Source organism: Puma concolor, chromosome C1, assembly GCF_028749965.1.
Source record: "Puma concolor isolate L17-30 chromosome C1, mPumCon1.1.hap2, whole genome shotgun sequence".
Classification (NCBI taxonomy): domain Eukaryota; kingdom Metazoa; phylum Chordata; class Mammalia; order Carnivora; family Felidae; genus Puma; species Puma concolor.
The window spans coordinates 28,926,790-28,934,566 of record NC_141674.1 but is presented as its reverse complement, the minus strand read 5'-3'; the positions used below and the strand labels follow the sequence as shown (position 1 = coordinate 28,934,566).

The following is a 7,777-nucleotide window of genomic DNA, read 5'->3' as shown; positions in this document are numbered from 1 at the left end:
GCTGTCGGCGCAGGGCCCCTTTCCAATCCTCTGTCCCCCTCTCTCTGCCCCTCCTCTGCTTGTGCTCTCTCAAAACTAAATAAACATTAAAAAAAAAAAGAAAGAAAAAGAAAACCCTGGATTTTTTCTCTTTAGCAAACTGCTCGGTGAATATCTCCACTGGTGTGTGGACCCTGTGTAGCTCACTAAAGCACTCAGGTTCGGTTTTGTTTATTTTTTATTATTCAATTTAACTCTGCTGCTTTTTGTGTTCCTCCTTGACAGTTCTCAACAAATGTTACCTATGATATAGGCACCTCGGTCTGCATATTTAAGTGTGCAAGAAATACCACATTTTATTCCCTTAAAATTTTTTTGTAATGTTTGTTTATTTTTGAGAGAGAGAAAGAACATGAGCAGGGGAGGGGGAGAGAGAGAGGGAGACACAGAATCTGAAGCAGACTCCAGGCTCTGAGCTGTCAGCACAGAACCTGATGCGGGGCTTGAACTCAGGAGCTATGAGATCATGACCTGAGCTGAAGTCGGACGCTTAACTAACTGAGCCACCCAGGGACCCCATGTTTTATCCCCTTTTAAGCTAAGTTTGCTGTCTAACATCGAGCCCCCGCTGTTGTCCTCTGGGGATCTGGGAAATTCAGCTTCAGCCACTTTTGGGGGGAAGCCAGGTGTGCATGGGCACATGAGGCAGGTGCATGTGGGGGTTCCTGCACCCAAAGTGTTGGGAAGCTGCAGGTCAAGCAGGGGCGGATAGGGGAGCAGCATGGGGGCCCATTAATGAGGGTGGCCCACTGAGAGGGCTGGGTAGACAGGAAGCAGTGAAGAGGAAGGCACCTGTCCTGCCTGCTAATGTGTGGCCTGGTGTTTCTCCCTGGGGACGTGTCCCCATCGGAAGCATCCTGCCCTCTGACCTCCCAGGGCACTCCCTTCGGGTTCTGCCGGGACACTGCCCACAGCCTGTCTTGGGCTGTGGCGTGGACTCTATTTGACTCCGTGCAGTTTGAGTCTATTCAATTCAACGTGGCTGGACTCTGTGCCAGGGGCTGAAGGTGAAGGAATGAGTCCATGAGACTTGACTCTGCAAGCAGTTTAGTGGGGCCACGACAGGTGGATGCATGGTGAAAACACGTGCTACCCTGATAGTAGGGGACGGACGGGAGCATCAGGGAAGGGTTTCTGACCCAGGCCAGCGAAGCCTTCCCAGAGAGGTGTGGTAGTCACAGCCGAAACCGAGGGGGGAAAGGGGAGAAGGCAGGCGAACATAAATCTGAGCGAGGGTGCCTGTGGAGGAGACGGGAGGGGACTTCTCTGGGGGCACAGAGACATATGAAGGATCTGGGGAATGGTAAGACTGGAGGCCAGGGTGATGGGCTGGCGCTGGGTCATGCAGGGCTCTGGAGGCCTTTGGACTTCACCTGTAGGTCACATAGAGCCGTTAAAGGACAGTGACATGGTTATACGTCAGCCTTAAAAGAACATCTGGGGCGGTGCCCGGGTGGCTCAGTCGGTTGAGCATCCGTCCGACTCTGGATTTTGGCTCTGGTCATGATCTCATGGTTCGTGTGTTCGAGCTCCACGTCAGGCTCGGCACTGACAGGGTGGAGCCTGCTTGGGATTCTCTCTCTCTCCCTCTCTCTCTCTCTCTCTCTCTCTCTGTGTCCCTCTCCAGCTCATGCTCTCTCTCAAAGTAAAAAAAAAAAAAAAAAAAAAAAAAAAAAAGAACGTCCAGTCTGGGGTGGGGAGGGGAGGGTGGGTTTGAAGGCGTGCTGATAAATGTTTACCAACTAGCTCACTGGAAAAACGCCCTTTTGCCAATTTCTGTGGGGTAAATACTCCCACCGTGACTGGTTTCAGGCTGCCGATGTGATGTCACACACTGGAATGCACCCACTGCAGCGAGTGAACAAGCCAGCTCCTCTCATTTCCCTCTATCTCCCCCTATCCTCCCTTCCCTGCCTTCACCCAGTACCCCCCCCTCACCCCGCCCCTCCTCCGGGCACAGCCCTGCACAGAGTTGGCACCAAGGCCCAGAAATACTCTGGAGGGATAAGCAAGGCAGAAGAACCCTCAGGAGCGTCCCACCCCGTTTTCTGGAGGAGTCCTTAAGAACCAGCACTAGGGAGGAAGTCAGAGGCAGGAAAGGGTGCCCCATGTGATCAGATTTCAGGGCTGAGGACGGGAGGAGAGCACACTGGGATGGGAGGCTGATGAGCTGATGATAATAATTATGACAATTATGCAAAATACACAAATAATAATTACAGAAAATCATGATTATTTGTGGGTGTGAGATGTCTCCAGCTTTTTGGAACTGCACAGAAACATCAGATGCCCCTTTTCTCGTGGGTGTGTGAGTGTCACAGCCAGGCTCCGGGCTGTGTGGCAGGAGCTGGGGTTTACACCCCTCTCCAGACAGCTGTCTTCTGCCCCAGGATCTTGGTGGGATCCAGCCTTCCTCACCTAGTGCCAGGCCCTCAAGGTCAGGAAAAGCAGCCCCTCACCCCTTCTGGTTCCTATCTCAGAACCTTAGCAAGAACACAGTCATGGTTTGGGGGTGAACCAGGAGAGGGCAATGGCTAACCTAGGGGTGGAATTCAAAGGCTCCGGGGCCGTGTCTCTCCTATGAACTGATTTCCTGGTTCATGGCGGATTGGATACCAGACTCAAATGGTCAATCGGATTCTCTATTCTGGAAATTTAGCCCTGGGACTGGGAGAAGGCAGAGTTGGGATCTCCAACCGGGAAGCTGGGAGTGGGCCTATCCAGGGACCAAGCGGACTGCAAAGAAAGGACTGGTTCCCCGTGCCCTTCTGCACCCCACTTCTTGTCCTCGCCCAGGAAATTCCCTGCATCTTTGTATTTTATTTATTTTTTTCATTCAAATTTTAGTTCACAGACAGGGCAATGTTGGTTTCAGTGCATCCCTGGAATAAAAGCCAGCCCCAACCCTGCCGGCTTGAGGGGCTTTCTGTAGCCAAGAATCTAAGCAAGGCTGTACTGCAAAGAGCTGTGAATGTTTTGGTTTTCTGGATCAGCGGTCCACTCAAGCTAGCTCACACAAGGCCCTACTGGCATCATAAGGGCCCTCTTACGGAGATCCAATAAGAGGCGCTGTCACAGGGCTGGGAAGCCAAAGCTGATTGGATTTGAGATGGCACCAGGACCGCTGCAGCTAGAAGGAGTCCATTAACTGTTAACATGACCCGGGGTCCAGCTTCTGCATTTTCTGTCCTCTTTTTCCTTCTAGTACAAACTCCTGAGAGAAGAAAGCTGATTGGCTCAGCTGATGCCCATGGTCTCCGGGTAGAACTTTTTGTGTCAGGCCATGTGATAGGCTATCATGTAGCCTATGGCCGGGCTGCTTTTGTGTCTGGTGCTTATCTGCGGTCCAATCAGATGTCAGCTCTGAAGCTTTGGGCAGGGAAGATTCTAAGGGAAGTTGGGCGCGCGGTGGCGAAGTTGTCCTGTGCGAGTGCGAGGCTTGGTACTTAATTCGGTAGGCGGTGGCGAGCCCTGGGAGACGCTTGAGGATGCGATTGGGTCAAAGCTGGGATCTGGGACGATAAATCTGGCCACAGGCAAGAGGATGATTGGAGGCCGAGAGGGGAGGCAGGGAGACCAGGCAATTGCTCCTGCCTTAGCCCAGAGAGGGCTGGTGGTGAGCTGGCCTGGACTAGGGTGGGCAGCTGAGGCGGCTAGGGTGCCAGGTTTGTTTTTAAAAAATTTTTTTGATTATTTTTTTGAGGGGGGGAGGGGCATACACGCGCGCGTGCGCACACACATACAGAATTCAAAGCAGGCTCCGCTGTCGGCACAGAGCCTGACACGGGGCTCGAACCCACGAACTGTGAGGTCATGACCTGAGCCGAAGTCGGATACTTAACCGACTGAGCCACCCAGGTGCCCCGTGGGGTGCCGAGTTTAAGAAGGCGCTCACTCCGAGGGTCAGCACTTACAGGGACCTGTGCGTGCCTCCTTCAATTTGCCTCACTCACCTCATCTGAGTCCTGGCTGGGGGCGGGGCGGGGAAGGAGAAGGCAGCCGAATTTATGACTCTGTAAGTGATGGGTTGCAGGTGGTGGGGGAGTGGGTGGATGCGGAGGCTTCTGGCATGATGGCCCAGAGCAGGGAGAGGCCAGGCCTGGGGTTGGGGAAGCAAGAGGAGAGGAGGGAGGGGCAGGTTTATGGAGGGGGCTGGTAAGCTCACTCTGGGGTATGCCTAGTTTCAGGGGCCTGCAGGACACTGAGGGCGAAATTTCTAGGAGACAGATGTGGGTCTGAAGCATGGAGGGAAGTCAGAGGGGGAGAGATGACCTTGATACGTCAAGCACAGAGTTGGTCATGGGGTACCATGAGCACCAGCACAGTGCCTCCCACGGAGCACGGACTCAGAAACGTTTGGTAAGCAATGCTTGAAGCCTAGGGGCGGACCCGGTCCCCCCAGGGGGTGTTGCAGGGAGGCATGGGTCTCTAGTGGTGAAATTTCAGACATCTGCCAGTATTCTCTGGGCCACGGATGGGGGGAGATTCTTTTGGGGCCCTTGAGATGACCCTGTGCCCATATTCTTGTGTCTGCCTTGTCCTCAAGGATGCCTGGTTGAAGGGTCGAGGCCAAGGATCACGGGACCTCCTCCTCCTCCTCCTCCTCCTCTGACTGTCAAGGTCCCTGCTCTCCTAAGAAGTGGCTTCTGGGTAACCACTCAGAGATCGTGCCTGGTTATTAGTGGAACCGAGAGCGTAAATCTCCATACTCGAATGGAGTCTGAAAGATGACCTCACAGTCACGGATTCACTTGGCTATTTCCTCATGAAGGAGAATGTGCAGGGTTCATTCAGGTCCCCCTTTTACAGGTGAAGCCGCTGAGGGTTGGGGAGGTAAAGTGACTAGCCGAGAGCCACGCAGCTGGGCAGGGAAGGCTGGGTTGGAATTCAGATCTACCTAAAAAAAATGCAGTTGGGGCGTCTGGGTGGCTCAGTCTGTCAAGCATTGGACTTCAGCTCAGGTCATGATCTCACGGTTCGTAGGGTCGAGCCCTGCGTCGTGCTCTGCTCTGGCAGTGCGGAGCCTGCTTGGGATCCTCTCTCTCCCCCACCTCTCCCTGCCCCTCCCCGGATCTCTCTCTCAAAATAAACTTTTAGGAAAAAAAAAAAATACAATCTCCCGAACCCAGAGGTCATCATGTATTCTAGGCTTTCCTTAGATATATGATAATAAGGTGACATCAGAGTTATATAAATGGCTGATATTTATTAAGAACTTACGTGCTAGATACTGTATTTTCTATTTAAACCTCACAACAACTTTATGAGGTAGGTACTATCATTTGTCTATTGGCAAGAGTGAGAAAGACCGTGAACATCCAGTGCTGGCCGTGGTGTGGGAAGAGGGTTCTGGTATACATCACCCCCGAGCGAGAATTGCTACAAATGTTAAGGAACAAAATCAGCAGTAGCAATTAAAATTTAAAATACATTCACCCTCTGATTCACAAGTCCCTCTTTTGGGAATCCGCCCTGTGGGAGTAACAGCCTCAGAACATAGAGATACATATACAAAGACATAAATTCCAGCACGGTTTGTAGTGATGGATTGAAACCATTGAATACCCATCAAGAGGGAAGTAGCTAACTGGAGCCTGGCTCAGCTCCTCGGTGGCCACAGCGGGCAGGGAGGAGGGGAGCTCTGTCTACACACGCTGACCTAGAGGGTTGTCCGGGTTGTCCTGAGTGAACAAAACAAGTGTGGAGTCATGTGAATCCTATTTAAAAAAAATTTTTTTTTGATGTTTATTTTTGAGAGACAGAGAGAGATAGAGCATGAGCAGGGGAGGAGAGAGAAAGAGGGAGACACAGAATCTGAAACAGGATCCAGGCTCTGAGCTGTCAGCACAGAGCCTGACACGGGGCTCAAACTCACGAACCATGAAATCATGACTTGAACCGAAGTCGGATGCTTAACCGACTGAGCCACCCAGGCTCCCCAAATCCTATTTTTTTTAATTAGACACATAAGTGGACTGGGTACTAAGGAGGACACTTGTTGGGATGAGCGCTGGGTGTTAAATGTCAGTGATGAGTCACTGAATTCTACTTCCGAAACCAATACTACATTATATGTAAACTAACTAGAATTTAAATAAAAACTTGAAGCAAAACAAAACAAAGGGAAAAAACCCCCACAAAACACATAAGTAGAAAGGAATAAAAAGGAAAACATAAAAGGTCACACATGTGATTTGTGTGTTTGTATGGGCCTAGAAAATTCTATGAAAGAATATGCACCCTCTGTTGTGACCTCAGGGAAGGAGATTGAAGGCAGGGAGGGGGAGAAATGAACTTTTATCCCCTTCTGTGTTACACAGTTGTTGCCTGTGAGAGTCCTGTCACTGGTGGCTTCATAGAGGCGATGACGTTTGAGGTGAGTATTTATTTTATTCTTTTAAAGTTTATCTATTTTGAGAGACCGAGACAGGGAGTGCGGGGTAGGGACAGAGAGAGAGGGAGAGAGCCCTTTGCCCCCTCTTGCTCTCTCTTAAGTTCCCTGTGCCTCCCCCCGCAGGCACCTGCAGGGAGAGGGCCGCAGCTGCGTGAGGGTCTTACAGTTGGCTGGACGTGCCACGATCCTCCTCAGTCCCCCTGGCGTGTCCCTGATCTGGGCGATTCAGGCAAGGCCACAGCCTGTGATGGCAGACCAACTCGGATTCCAAGTCTGGCTTTTCCACTTACTGGCTGTGTGACCTCAGGCAAGTGGCTTAGCGTCTCTGAGCTGCGGCTTCTTCATCTGTACGGTGTGCATACCGATCCTTCTCTCACAGGGCTGTCGTGAAGATTCAGCGAGGCAGTGTTTACAGCTAGAATTTTCTTCCCACCTCGTTCTGGAGGGGTTTCTGGCACAGGCTGTGAACCTCTGCTGTCTCTTTTGTTTTGAGGGGCTTCCTTCTCGCCTATGCCTGGAACTTGAATTGCGGATCCTCTGCCGCTCGTGTCCGGTTCTCTGCGGGTTACGGGGCCCCACTTGCCCTCTCTCTCCCCCAAACCCGAAGACGCAAGTGAAGGGAAGCGAGTCCAGACCGCAGAGTCCACCTGGGAGAGGAGGGCCGTGGGGTCGGTGTGGCCGTGGCCGGCTCCCTGGGACGGTTGGGAGAGGCAGCTGCAGGTGGCTTGGGGGGCAGACTGCAGAGGCTGTGAAGCTCCCCCCCGCCCCCTGCCCAGCACCCGCCGGAGTCCCTCCCGGGCTCCGTGTGTCTGTGTGGGAGACTCTGGGAGGGGCCCGTTAGCCGTGACGGAAAGAGCGCTGAGTTATTAATGCTGTTTGCAGTTGTGAGCTCCACTAGGACCATAATTGTGTGCGTCGTAATAATGTGTGTAATGAGAGCTCTAGCAATGAATTAATAGGTCAGTGGTGATTTGGGTGACCATGCTTAAGTGAGCGACAGCGCGATTCTGTGTTGGCAGACCGGACTCGGCCTGGCATCGAGTCGGCTGTGTGAGGGCAGGAGAGGGTCCCGGCCCAAGAGGTGGCCCTGGAGTGGGGAGCCCTGGATGCGTGTCTCCGCTCAGTATCTTCAGGGCTGTGTGGTTTGGTGCCGTCATGTGGCCTCTCTGAGCCTTAGCTTTCTCGTCTATAAACTGGAGATGATAATTATCGAGTCCTCCAGAGCTGTGAGGATGAAGTGAGATAATGCACCCGAGGGAGGCGACACCTGTCTCTGGCTCCCTCTCCCCAGCTGTGTGGGGCGTGCTTCGGCTTCCAGCCATGCCACGCGCGCCCCTGCTGGAC

At 52.6% G+C, this 7,777-nt stretch overlaps 1 long non-coding RNA gene across 1 annotated transcript; it reads left to right on the top strand.

The window, feature by feature from the left end:
- The first annotated feature begins 3,403 nt into the window (after positions 1-3,403).
- On the top strand, positions 3,404-6,420 carry LOC147577925 (uncharacterized). Its single transcript, XR_015254158.1, has 3 exons — positions 3,404-3,493; positions 4,221-4,398; positions 6,360-6,420. It is a non-coding gene; the product is annotated as an uncharacterized LOC147577925 (long non-coding RNA).
- Positions 6,421-7,777: the final 1,357 nt, after the last annotated feature.